Source organism: Embiotoca jacksoni, unplaced genomic scaffold (genome assembly GCF_022577435.1).
Source record: "Embiotoca jacksoni isolate LCO1_2020_lvr unplaced genomic scaffold, fEmbJac1.0.p SCAF_52, whole genome shotgun sequence".
Classification (NCBI taxonomy): domain Eukaryota; kingdom Metazoa; phylum Chordata; class Actinopteri; family Embiotocidae; genus Embiotoca; species Embiotoca jacksoni.
Window position 1 is genome coordinate 258,212 of NW_027185406.1, and position 13,695 is coordinate 271,906.

The window sequence follows — 13,695 nt, forward strand, 5'->3', positions numbered from 1 at the left end:
ATGGCAGACAGATGAACATTTTATTCTCACTTTTATGGCTTTTATGTTTGTTTGTTTTTTTTTATCTCAGTTTTAAGCGCAGTTTCTACAAAACATACCTCCATGTTCACACACATTAATGGATACTCAACTTACACGTAAGCATGGACCCCCTGATCAGTTTTGTACATTGACAGTTGTAATAAAGTTGATTCAAACAGGACAATGAGCCTGTCTTCAACAATGTTGACAAAAAAAGAGCCTTTAATACCTTCTGCAATTTTATATGAATTGGAAAGCAAGAAGGCGGCGGTATCGGTCTGATACTTTATGGCACAGGCTGTATTTCTTCCGTTTAATTTCTTCATACATCAAAAAAATGCCTTGATATTACGTACCAAATTTTGAAAGCTAGGCTACGTCCATACTCAACCGTTTAATGAAAAACAAACAAACAACAAAAAAAAACCTTTTAACTTTTGCTACGTGTGCAGGTTGGTGGCAAACAGCTTTAAGGTGTATTATCGCCTCCTTCTGGCGGTAGTAATTTATTACCGGTAACTGGTACAAACAAGGGAAATCGTATTTTTAGACTTGACAATTGCCACATAAACTTTTTTTTTTTTTTTAACGACTATTCAAAAATTCTAAAATCATGATCCTTCCCTAATAAGATCACGTAACACGCGGGCCCTCGTAGTAACCAACTGACACAGAATAATCAGCAACCCTTCAACCCTCTTACTTTTTTCTTTCAGCTTGTCACTCTCGTCAACTGTGTTTCCTGCAGCCGCTGGCACTTTGTTTTCATCAGAAATTCTTCTCCTAGAAACGGTGGCTCAAGGCGACGAGTTCAGGCGTGTTCTGCTGGCGGTTTCTGTGGAGAAAGTGGGGACAACAAAAAATCAAATTACAAAATTTTTCTACAGTTCATTGGCCAATGCAAGCTGATGATGATGGAAACGAGGTGGGAAACTGAAATTTAGCTGCAGCCATGTTCTCTAGAGTTTCATTGATTTATTTGGCAAGTTGTAATTAATATATATATATATATATATATAAAATAAAAGGGAATATGAGCTGCTAGACTAATATGTTGCGAGGCGAAAATCTGAAAAATGGTTTATTCATTACTTCTGCCAACGTAAAAGTATGTTGATATTTTTATTGTCAAAGAAGTATACATCATGTAGGTTTTGTGTTGTTGGAAGAAAATTCAATGAAAAAAAATTGTCCGACTGTTAAAACAGCTTCACATCTCAATGTCTCCACCTGTATCTTTGTATATTCATAACAACCATGAAGAATGGAAAAAAAAAAAAATCGAAGGATGAAGTTCTTTTTAGTCTGAAACCCAGTGGATGTCTAAGTGCAGTAGGAATAACGCCTACAGAGCACTTCTGCATTGTGTACTTGATGCAGCTGCAGGTTGAAATGTACCTGACATTCATTTTTTTTTTGTGTGCTTTTAACGCGGGTAACATTATTGGCTCAACGTCACTTCAAGGTGAAAGAAAAAAAAGCCTTTACTTCTTGTTTTCAAGCCTGTGCATTTCTTTTTCTTGTTCTCCATCCCTCCGTCATTTAGTCTGTGATCTCTGTAGTCCGAGCAGATCAGACCTAAGTGAGGCTATCGGGTTTCTCCTCCCTCGACGGCTGTTTACAGGAGAGACGGAGCGGAACAGCCCTTTAACAACGCTAGAATGAATCCTCCTGCTCTGTTCCTGCGGCATTCCCCGCATTTCTACCGCAGTTTTTTTTTTTTTTTGCTACAATTCAGAAAGAGTCAAGGGAAAGAGGGCGAGAGTGATGGACGTTTAAGGTGCAAACAACTCACGGAAAAGAGGATGACGGGGAAAGAGAGAGAAAGGGAGAGTCTCAAGAAAGAAAACAAGCACCACGAAACCTTCGATAATCACAACAAACAATCAAAGTATTCTTTGGCAAAATATTAGTTTTTATCGGTCAAATGTTCTAATCGTTTGAAACGGACCTAAAAGGAACGGAAATAAATCATTTGTTGTCGCTTGAGTATCACCTTGAACTTGTAAAGCCGGGCAGACGCTGTTTGTTGAATGCGTACGATGGTGTTTGATTGAACCAATCGTCAGTCGACGAATTGTTTTTCGACGTTTTATTATATTAAAATTCAGAAGACTTAATTATGGTGAAGACATACATGTCGCCTCGGTCTTACACCATGTGAACTATTTATCATACTGTATGTATATAATACATAAAATCCAACCAGTTGAAGGCAGAAATTTAACAACCTGAGCTTATGATGCAGAAACTTTTCTTGGTTGCCCGGTAATTTGGTATTTTGCCGTCGGAAAGTTTCCGTTTCCGCTGCTGCAAACACTGCCGCCTACAACAACAACAACAACAACCACAACAACACTTTGTCGGCTTATGTCTGTTTGTCATTGGCAAACTTCAATTTGACAGCATATGGTATTTATTTTTGATAAATACTGTGCTTTGAAGTACATTCTGACTAATTTTACAGGCTCTTAATATGACCTTTTATTTTGATATACCATATATGAATGTATGTAATGTAATTGGAATTTCCACACTTACATCTGCAAAATATTATATTATATATCGTATATAAAGATACAATTTGAATCTCTTATGTTTTACTAGTTTTCCTAACACAGCTGCATATCACATCTGCTTCTCCATAGATTGCCATGTGTCACTCTCCAGGCGTTAATTTGAGTTTCCAACAGTCAAATATATCAGTCCAACACTGGCATTCATATGTTTGTATTGTATGCGTGTTGGAATGCCATTATGGTGGAAAACGAACCATTTGTCAGTCACATTCGGTCTTTTTCAGTCTCAGAAAGTCGGACGACGTGACAAACACGTTGGTCCAGAACTTGCGTCAACAAACCCAGTGACAGCCTACATTAAAAAAAAATCATCAAAATGGTTGATCTGCTTGTCATGAAGCATCCAAATGTGTTTAAGTGGAGGGCCGAGTCGGGGTGGAAACACAGCTGCACTTCTTGTTATCCGGGCTCTGCAATGCCAGAGCTGTCAGCTGTGGGGTAAAACAAATCCTGGTGCCGAACGCACACTGCCTGACTTTTATTGAGGTTTGTTTACCTCCCACATGCGTTGATTTCCATCGATTCCAACTGGAGGAGAAGTGGAAACTCACAGATGCCTAAAAACTAAACTAATGCTAAAACTGTGGCGCTGCCTAATGCTAGTTTCATTTCGTTTTCAGTCTCGTACTTCACTTATAATCAGTGGTGGAAGAAGTATTCAGGTCCTTAAGTAAAAGTACTAGTACCACACTGGGAAAATACTCCGCTACAAGTTAAAATACTGCAATCAAAACCTTCAAAAGTTAAAGTATGCAAGTACTATCAGCAAAATATACTTAAAGTATTGAAAAGTAAACTAATTTGTATTTTACAGCCATGTTTTATTAGATTTGTGCTAATTTGAACTACTTCATATGCTGTTGGTTATTTTAATGTGCAGTAATACATGATATTCTTTAAGATCCTCAACTTTTTGTAGTGTCACTGTCCGGTGAGAACCACGTATCTCTTAAAAAGTCAACAAGCTCATATAAATAGTCCTTTTTTTTTAAGCTCTGTGACAATTCATTTTTCAGTTGATCTAAGTGGATTTTTAAATAGTCCGTAAAGGAACATTTAATCGTTCAGTTTGTCCAAAAAAATTCAACATCACAAACCTTTGGAGGTACGTAGTTGCTGTCAGACGACTGTGGCGGAGCAAAAAGTCCAAGATTTACCTCTGAGATGCAGTGAAGTGGATGTATAAAATGAAAATATTCAAGTAAAGTGAAAGTACCTCAAATTTCTACTTAAGTACAGTCCTTGAGGAAAATGTTCTTAGCGGCATTCCACCGCTGAATGTAGGAATGTAGGAGATTTTGAACGAGAGGCGAAACTTCTTTGAGAAACTCAAGCGAGTCCAGTTGTCTTTGGATGACACTTCGATTGACAATGACCTCGATGACTGAGAGTCTTCACAGACACATATCGGAAAGTACCGTAGGAAAAGGGGGCAGCATCCTGACCCTCATCCTGTCAGGTCTTCGTCACAATTCAGAGGCAAGAATTTGAGAGAAATGTATCATCTGTACACGTGTGCACACTCACAATGGCCCCAAAGAGTAATTGGACACTTATGATGTAATGAAAATGTATGAATTTAATGGCGATAAATAACAGAAGAGAATTTTAGTTGCCGTGCTCGTCAAGCAAAAGTATTGCGCGCAAAAATAAATTTCGTTAGGGTTTAAATAATAAAACGATACATCTACAGTTCAAAATTAAACCCAGAAAAGCATTTGGACACCCAGTAGTGGCTTCACTAAAGATCTGTGTTGTAGTATTGGCCGTCCTTTCGTTTTACCCGACTCAAAGGGTCCAGCCACATACGAGGTTTTGACGTAGAAATGAGTTTCTTTAAGGGAGCGCAGGTGGTCCGAATTAAACGGAAAAAACACTGGATTTTTCCTGTTAATTCTTATATTAAAACGCTTTATTGACATTTTTTCAAACCAGTTTGGCCACACAAGAGTTGCGTGCAATGCAGAAGGCATTTAGGGAACATCTGTGTAATTGTAGATACCTAAAACACCCACGCAGACTTTTGAAAACGTAAATGTTACGTATACAGAAAAAAAAAAAAAAAGCATTGTCGTGCTGTTTTATTGAAGGTGTTGTGATACAAAATGTGGGCGTTGAGTATCAATGTGTTATTGTTTCACATCAAGGAAGCTTATTCAGCTGGTGTGGGTGGAGCTCAGCTATGTGAACAAATGTTAGCAGACATGAGTCGCACTCGGACGCTTTCATTCCTTCGAAGTGGCTCTCGGAGGGGAAAAAAAAGGTTGGAGACGTTTGAATTAGATTCTACTGTAAATGTTATATTAGGGAACCACAGCTATTGACACCCCCCCCCCCCTTCATCTCCCCACTGTATTCTTCAATTAGTGTTAAACAACTTTTTTTTTTTTTTTTTTTCGAAGTGTTTCCAACTTTTCCGACACAAAAAGGAGCCAGCCAGTCATCAGCTGTCTGAAAGCTCGGCCTCTGCTGCACCTGAACCTCTGCCAACGTTACATAGCGAGGTCTTATCTGGGACGATAGATGGATCCCATCAATAGCTGTAATTTTATTTTTAAGAAGACAGCTGCCCTATCGGTTATTCCTTTTCTGAGCCGTGAGAATATAGCACAAAATACAAGACACACAAACGCAGGAATTGGTGTGTGTGTGTGTGTGTGTGTGTGTGTGTGTGTGTGTGTGTGTGTGTGTGTTTGTGAGGGCACAATAGTCGGATTAGGTATCACCTCCTTCAAACGTCAACAGAGCCCCGCACACTAAAAACCACGTACACACACTTTAGAGCGGCGAGCTCCGGACTACTGGGAGGTACCACTAAACAAACAGACTTACCTGGACAGGTAACCTGAGAGGAGACCCACCTTGAACCCCCTTCCTCCTTAAACCTCCACCACCACCCCCCATTTCCTGCCCGAGTGCCACAAGCATTAGTGAGCACCACTGGGCCTCAGGGTGTGTGTGTGTGTGTGTGTGTGTGTGTGTGTGTGTGTGTGTGTGTGTGCGTGTGTGTGTGTGTGTGTGTGTGTGTGTGTGTGTGTGTGTGTGTGTTCGTAATGGAGCTGAGGGCCAAACAGGTAGAGAAGAAGAGGAGGAGGGGATGAAGAGTGATTGGTGAGGTGTGAAGACGAGCAAATCTGGTCGGACAGGTGATCTATGGCCAGGATGAAAAGGAAAAAAAAAAAAAAAAATCAGTAAAAGAGGGAGTTTAAAAAGGAATCTGGCCTCTTTTGTCTGAAGTATTTTTTAACTCAGGACGGGGGGGGGGGGGGGCAGCAGCTAGCCTAAAGGTTAGAGATCAGAGGATCATCGGTTCAAACCCCACAGCCGGCAAAGAACTTTAATCTGTAAAGAAATCACAGCTGTGGAGATTTTTTTTTTTTTTAAATTTAGGTGCACAAGTAATTTTTATATGGCTTTTTTATATGACGCGCAAGACTAAAATGACTTTATGAAGCAAAACTTAGGGGGGGGGGTCATGATTTTCAAACTTTTCGAATTGTCATTAGTAAGTCGTGTCTTATTTTCCACGTTAGCAGTAGCGCCCGGTGGCAATGCGTTACTACCGCCAGAAGGTGGCGGTGATGCACCTCAGAGCTGTTTGCTAACCGCTATGAAGCAACGAAAGGAGGAGAATAACGTGTTGCTGTCGGGTGTTGGTAAAACATGTGGGGTTGCTGTGACATTAGATGCGTTTTTGGACCTGGAAGAGTTTAGCTTTCCTCAGTCCGCCGCGCTGAAGCACCGATTGGCCGTGACAAAACAAACCGAGAGCTCTGTGCGAAGTAACCTGACACCTGTTGTCTGAAAACGCCGCTGCAGTTGAGGTGCAGTAGGATCTTACTGATGCAAATCTGTAAATCTGTAGCGCACATTTTACTTTCTATATTTTATTAACTATACCAAACCAGTCTGCTATGAAATACCGTCGTTTTTGGCAGAAATGTGCATTTAAGAGCAGTAATCGGCGATGTCGTCTGTGTTTTTAGAGGAAAAATATGACCTCAGTGACCTCAGGATTTCTCCCCCCAAAATGTATTCAAGTTATAAGGTCCTCTTTCTAAAAAAAAAAAAGAAGTTTGACCATCTTTACCAACAGTCTTCATCCTGGAAGTCAGACAGAAGTGGTGTATTTTTTCCTCCAGCTGCCGTGCCAGCGGTTGAAGTGGTGAAAGAAGTACTCAAATACTTCACTTAAAGCAGATCTAGTCCAATATTTTCATGTCGGCAATGGACTGACGGACTAAATGTCACGAAACCCCCACAGAGAATTGTGACCTGACGTTACAGTTCTACCTCTGCGGCCTCAGCTTGTCGTTTTGGTTCCTCGGCCTGTAACTGTTCACATTCATCAGCGTAATTTCTTGATTTAGCAGATTTACCATTTGTAGCCCGCCCTACACAGATAAATGAATAGATAAGTAAAATCCTACATTAGTGATGCCTCATTTTGTTGTGTGCTCATCTGCAGACTGTTAACAGACCTATATTCAAAGACCCCCGAAAAGTTTTGTTGAAAAATTTGTACCTGGGAAAACAGTAGTCTTTGTCTCAGATTACCAAAAAAAAAATAATCTGAATTAATACCAATAGTTGTCAAAAATATGAGTAAAATGTGTAATCTTTTCCTCTTAAATGAATCTCAGACTCTGAAGAAGCCTCTTTAAATGCAAGTTAAGAACCAGTTCTTAAAAGTATGCAAAAACTCTCGGCGTCCATCTCCCACAAGAGTCTGAAACCTTTCAGCTTTTATCATTCAGCATATTATGACAGTTGCGATACCGCGTGAGGCCGAAACGCAGCGAAGCGAACGCAGTCGGCCCAAACCTGAAGCCTCGAAGTCGCACGTTGAGCTTCAAGCCTCTGTGAGTGTGTGTGCGTGCGGACTGTGGGAGAACAGGTGGGCATAGTTTCTGTCAAACAGCGAGAGATTGATGGAGTGGGTTAGAGCGCCGGCCGGGGGTATTCTCTTACAGTAATGGCAGGGACGGAGACAGCTGGACTCGGTAACATTGGACTCTGTGTGTGCATGTGTGAATACTTTGTGCGCAGCACTGTACAGTATCAGCGCTCATCCGCATGCATTGTGTCCTTCCTCAAACGACGGAAGACATGAGGAGATTGTGAGGGAAAAGACTGCGTATCAGTTTAACATCTCTGGCTTTTTTTTTTTTTTTTAATTTTTTTTTTTAGACATTAAGAAAAGCTACCTACCAGGTTTTATTGTGTTTATTGTTTTATTTATTCTAATTGTTCAGTGTTTTTTTCTGACATCTTCCAAAAAAAAACCCCCAAAAAAACAAGACCTTTACCACAGACACAATATCTCACCTACTTTCTATACTTGGCCTAGCATCATTGGACATAGTTGTATTTTTTGGAGAAGTTTCAAAGTTTTTTTTTTACTGCCATTTTAAAAGATTTTGAGACTAGATGACTTTGGTGAGCTCTTAAGTCCCTCGGTGGTAATGTTTTACATCAGCTGTATCATTCTCACCAATACCTGATTGCATTATTTGAGCACTATTACTTGAGTTTGTAAATGAATGGCAACTAAAAAAATAAATAATCATTAAATGTACAAGAAACACGATACAATATGTTGCAACAGAAAGTTCATTTTAGGAGAGAATAAAATTAAACTTTTTTTATGTTTAGCACAAAATGTCACTTTTTTATTCAATGTATTTTAAATAAAATAAAGTGTTTCATCTTGGCGTTTAACTCTACTTACCTACAATACACACAAACAAACGGATAATTGACAAAACTATGAAGCCCCTAAAGTACCACATGATAAAATGTGAACCAAAAAAATCTTTCAGTACTTTGTGTCCAAGTCCAGGTACAAATTTACAGCATACAAATTCTGTGTTAAGTGCAAACATATTGTCACACATTTATTTCTTACAGAGCTTTAAAATTCAAGATTGAAAAACACCATATTTTATTATTATAGTAAAGCTGTGCTATAGTTACTTTATGATAGTAAAGTGGTGTAATTTTCTAAACTTTACAGACTGCTCTAGCTGATGTATTCTTGACCTGTACCCAGTTAAGTCATCATGTCGACATTACTGATGATTATATATATATAAAAAAAACTCATTGTGTCAAGCCATTCCTGGAATATCGTCGCAATACTGATATCGAGTTGTCTTTCCCCAAAAATCGCGTATTTATCTATTACAGTAACATAAAAGAGTAATGGTGGGAAAAAGTCTTTTCTGTTTCCTCGTCTGTACTTGACTCTTTAACACCGCCGTATCAAACATTCATCTAAACTGAGTCATTTCTAAATAAAATGATAGGCTTCCAAAGCCTATTTGTCCTGTTTTCATTGAACCATATTAATCAGAAAGTAAAAAAATGTAATTCTGGCATGACAACCGACGCTGACAAAGAGGCTTCTATATCAAGCACTCACCCCAGTCAGGGAAACATTTTTCCTTTTCAGTGAAGAGGACTGAGGGGTGTCTCATCTAATACAAATTATAATAACATGGGTTTGACACAATGATGCTAACCTGTTAAGCATTTTTATCCATTCATTTCACTTTTTTTTTTTTTACATCCATCAGACGAAAGCAGTAAAGACGTGAACCATATGTGGGACGTGAAGAGGGTCGAAAGCACGCTTTCACTCGATTTTTCACATCCATGTGCAAACAGTTGTAAAAAACCACGGGCACACAGAGCAAAAACAAAATACCTACAGAGTGTGTAGTTTTAGAGGCACGCAGTGTTTAATCACACATCCTTCAAAGCCGCAGCGCTGTGCAATGGTCCAGTCAAGGGCAAGTCACTTAAGCAATGCTTTTAATCAAAGTAAAAATGTACTCAATTTAAGGAACAATGGTTAAAGAAAAAAAAAAAAAGAGTCGTTTTTTTAATGTACCGTCATTCTGTGTCCATCTGCCGGGACCTTCTGTCCAATGAGGTTGTAATTGAAAACGCACAAAGAGTTGATATTTTGAAGGAGCAATAAATGAGGTTTTTCATGTCCATAATACAAAATGACCATGATATGTTTCCAGAGCTTGATAAGGGTTGTCTTGTCAGAGGAGCACCTCAAAACTAATTATGTGGCCAGAAGGGAAATTATTGTTTGTGTCCAAGCAGATGAAAACGTATTAATATTGATATCACTCTTATTATGTTGGTATCACACTGCAGCTTGGAAAAAAAAAAAAAAAAAAGCGAAAAAGTGAAAAAATTATGACCTTTACCACTTTACCAACACATGGGCTGCACACAGGAAGAAAAGCTGTTTTAAAAGCATGAATTGAAAGACAAGTCCTGGCAATAAAACGACTTGCCACGACGTGCTGTTCACAATAATATTGGTACCATTTGCCATTTTTCTGACACGGTTGACGTAACGCTGTCATGGCGGTACACTGGGTAACAGTATGACGTCCGTTAACGTATGTAACAAACAAGCACAGCGACAACAAGTGCGGCTAAAAGCAGCTTCACGGTGGAACAGTTGGTTCCACAGTTATACGTTGGTTATCACTGAATGTTTGAAGGCTAACTGTTACACTTATGGTCTGACAGTCGGATATTGATTGAGCAGCGAACCTTGGACGCCAGAAAGCACACACCTGTCGCCCGCCATCTCCTGTACGAAGTATTGTCGCGGTCCCAGTTTACAGAGGAGGTAGACCTTCAACTTCCAACAACCTATAACGAACCAATACTCTTCGTCACTCAAGGAAACAAAATGATGTGTTGTTATAGCTGAATATAACTTGAGATGTTATCTGAGCTCAAGAGACCATTACGTCCATTTGAAGGATTTTACATTCAATAAAATGGTCTTACCCGAGCTTTTAAGGCCACCGTGAACTCTTAGAAGGGACCAATTAGAACAAGGTCAGGCCACGGGTTCATGCAAACACTGTAGCTCTAAATACTAGAGGTAATTTTGTAGCATCAGCTTCACCAAGTAATGTCACTGACTATCGTATGCAATGATCTAGCTGCACATATTCTGTTTTACTTACATTAAAGAATCTGTTTTTTTCAGAGAAAACAGTTTTGAGGTAAAATGTTCTACCTTATTATCCCAAATCTAGTCTAACTCGGCTTGGTTCTTTCGGTGAATGAATATGTTGTCAACATTTGCTGTCTAACAGGAACGTTACTGCAAGTTTGCCCCCGGTTACTGAAAATTTTTATTAAAATAGCTAAACTTTTTGGGGGGTGAAAAATCCACCGAAAAGGTTAGATATATGTTGACACTACCAAAACTATGGCACTTTTACATACTATACTTACAGGCTAAACTCCCTGCAGACGAAAGGCCATGCTTGGTAAGGTTATTACTGACTGATTTAAAGAAATACCAAACGAGCCAGATATTTTCCTCTAATAGAAAAATTATATGTAACCAGACCCTTTTCCAGCGCTGGCACATTTTATAAAAGAAAAATGAAGTGTTTTCCTTGAGAATGTAGATGTGAGTGTGAATGGTTGTCGGTCTTTGTATGTCAACCTTGTGATTGACTCGTAACCTGGCTAATAGATGGGTGTAGTTTTACATGTCGGGAATGTATGTTTTAAAAATAAACTGGTAGGTGGCTTAGAAAATTTCTTGTTTGTTATAACAACTAAAATGAATTCAGTGCTGATTAGCCATCCATTATAATTGAAAAGCTGACGTTTATTCAACATCAAACATATCGAATGCTTGTCATTTGTTTGTAATTTGCCTCCAAAAGCTGTGTTTTTGGGGGTGTGTCTATTTGGTTGACATGCCTGTGGTCCAGTCGGGTTACGGCTTTCGGTGGGCGGGACGTAGTATCGTCGGTTTTCCAATCAGAATGAGTATGAACCACTGCTCCGCTTAGTTTTGCTGGTTTGGTCGTAAGCAAAGTTGAATGGTTTGTTTCATTGAAAAAAGTCAATGTATTGTCACGACATGCTACTGAAAAAAAAAACAATGTCATCCTCAGGGTGGCACTAATGGAAAAGTCATGGTATTATTTATGTGTATCAAAATTGAATGGCCATCCATCCAATAGTTGATGACATATTTCAGTCTGGACCAGAGTGGCGGACTGACCGAGAGATATAGTCGGCACTTTTTAGACCTCATCATGGCAGGAAGATATATACAACTATTTTCACAAGCCGAGTACTACGTGTCATTTCTAGTTTGATTTTAACATGTAAAACCTGCACAGAGTTAAATATTTAACTTCCACAAATAGATGCACCTTCTGTTTGAAACGGGATGTGAGGTAATTTAACAGGCACAGCTGCAACACAACAAAGAAAGTTTTTCAAATTAAAGTCTCTCCTATGTTTTAAATCTACAGAAGAGAATTACAATCGTTGACCGTACTGATAAGAATAAAAGCTAATTTTGCAATTTTACATTTAAAGTATCGTAAAGTACCAGCTAGCGCCTTGGTGTCTGGTTTGTGATTGTATAGTTTTACCCTCCCAAGAAGGCCAAGTATGTAAATGCTTTGAAAGTTTTAGGCCAATGTCAAGCTCTGTCGTACACGTGGGACATTGTTTGTGTGTGTGTGTGTGCGTACTTTTAATCAAATCCAATCTATTTTCAATAGATTGTTAGCAGCCAACCTTTGAAGAAGGTGGAACAATTGTAAGTCTAAAACCCAATTTTGCTTTCACAATTGTAACATTGTGAAATTGTAGAGGTACTCCTAAATCCCTTGAACCATTTGCCCCTTCAGAATCAGTCAAATTCAGTATTATGGGTCCGCTGAGCACGAGTCATTCACCAACACTGAACGTTTTTTTTTTTAATTGTGGATATCACCATCAATGGCTCTATTTTACTCGCTATCCTTGACTCTGCCCCCATCAACTTCAATAGTTCATACATTTGTCCTCACTTTCTTTTCACGGGCAGCAACAATGAGGTGCCTTTTGTCAGAATTATCCTCCTCTTTTCCATTCATGGCTCAGGTGAAGTTGGAGAGAGGTGAGGGAATTTGTTTTCGGTGAGTAAATGCTCCTCAAGGTTGGGGATCAACAGCATCCTCTTTAGGCCACAAATGGGTATTACATGGACTCTAATTTGAACCAATATGTGTTGTTTTAATGTTGAAGCAAACCAACCCAAAAAAGCACAGAACAAACTGTACACGCAAAAAACAAGTTCGACATTAGAAAGACTCAGACTGGTGGAAGAAGTACTTCAATCCTTAATAAAACAAAATATATATATACTATAATTAAAAAATACACTATTATAAGTACAAGTTCTGAGTTTAAAGTTTTAAGCAAAATGCATTTAAATAATTAAAAGTAAAAGCACTGGCTATAGAGTGGCTCCTTTTACTGTAAATTTTTATACAAATTCTTAAATATATAAGAAATTCTTTATTTATGCCCAGAGAATTCACAGGCTGTTACACCACACAATGAAATTCTCTTTGCTAGTCCTCCTTTCACCTTCAACAAGAACTAAAAATGTATGTTATGTATATTCAAAACTTAAAAAATACATAAAATACAGATGAATTACTACTGGGTACAATTAGTATTGTACCTTGTTATATAACATAATTACAGCATATGTTTCTCAAATGTTGTCAAATAATTGTAGTAGAGTAAAAAGTACTATATGTTTTTCTCAAATTTAATCCAGTAAAAATATAAAGCAGCATAAAAGTTCAATTTAATAATGTTCTTTACTACATTTTTATATAAACGCAAAGTCTCTAATAATGAAATAACTCAAAAAAATTTGACAAAAAATAGCCTGAAAATGTAGGTTGTTTGTGTTGTTGTAAAGATAGTGACTTACTGAAAATTGAACATTAGCTTTTTGTTCCTGTCGTGCACTGAACAGTCAAAAGTAAGCTGTTTTGTAATCGTATGTTTGCAATTGAGGGCATTGGTCCCTTTTTTAGCTGAAGATTAACCGTAGATATTGATCTAATTTTTATCTAGCTCACATAATATTCACCAGCAGAATGAAAATCCGCTCCACAATATTATACAATCGACACATACATACTGTAGATAGACATTATCATTATAGATGCCTACCAATTATCCATAACAAATGAAATGTTAAACTCCACATAGAACGTGTACAAAGAGACAGAATTAG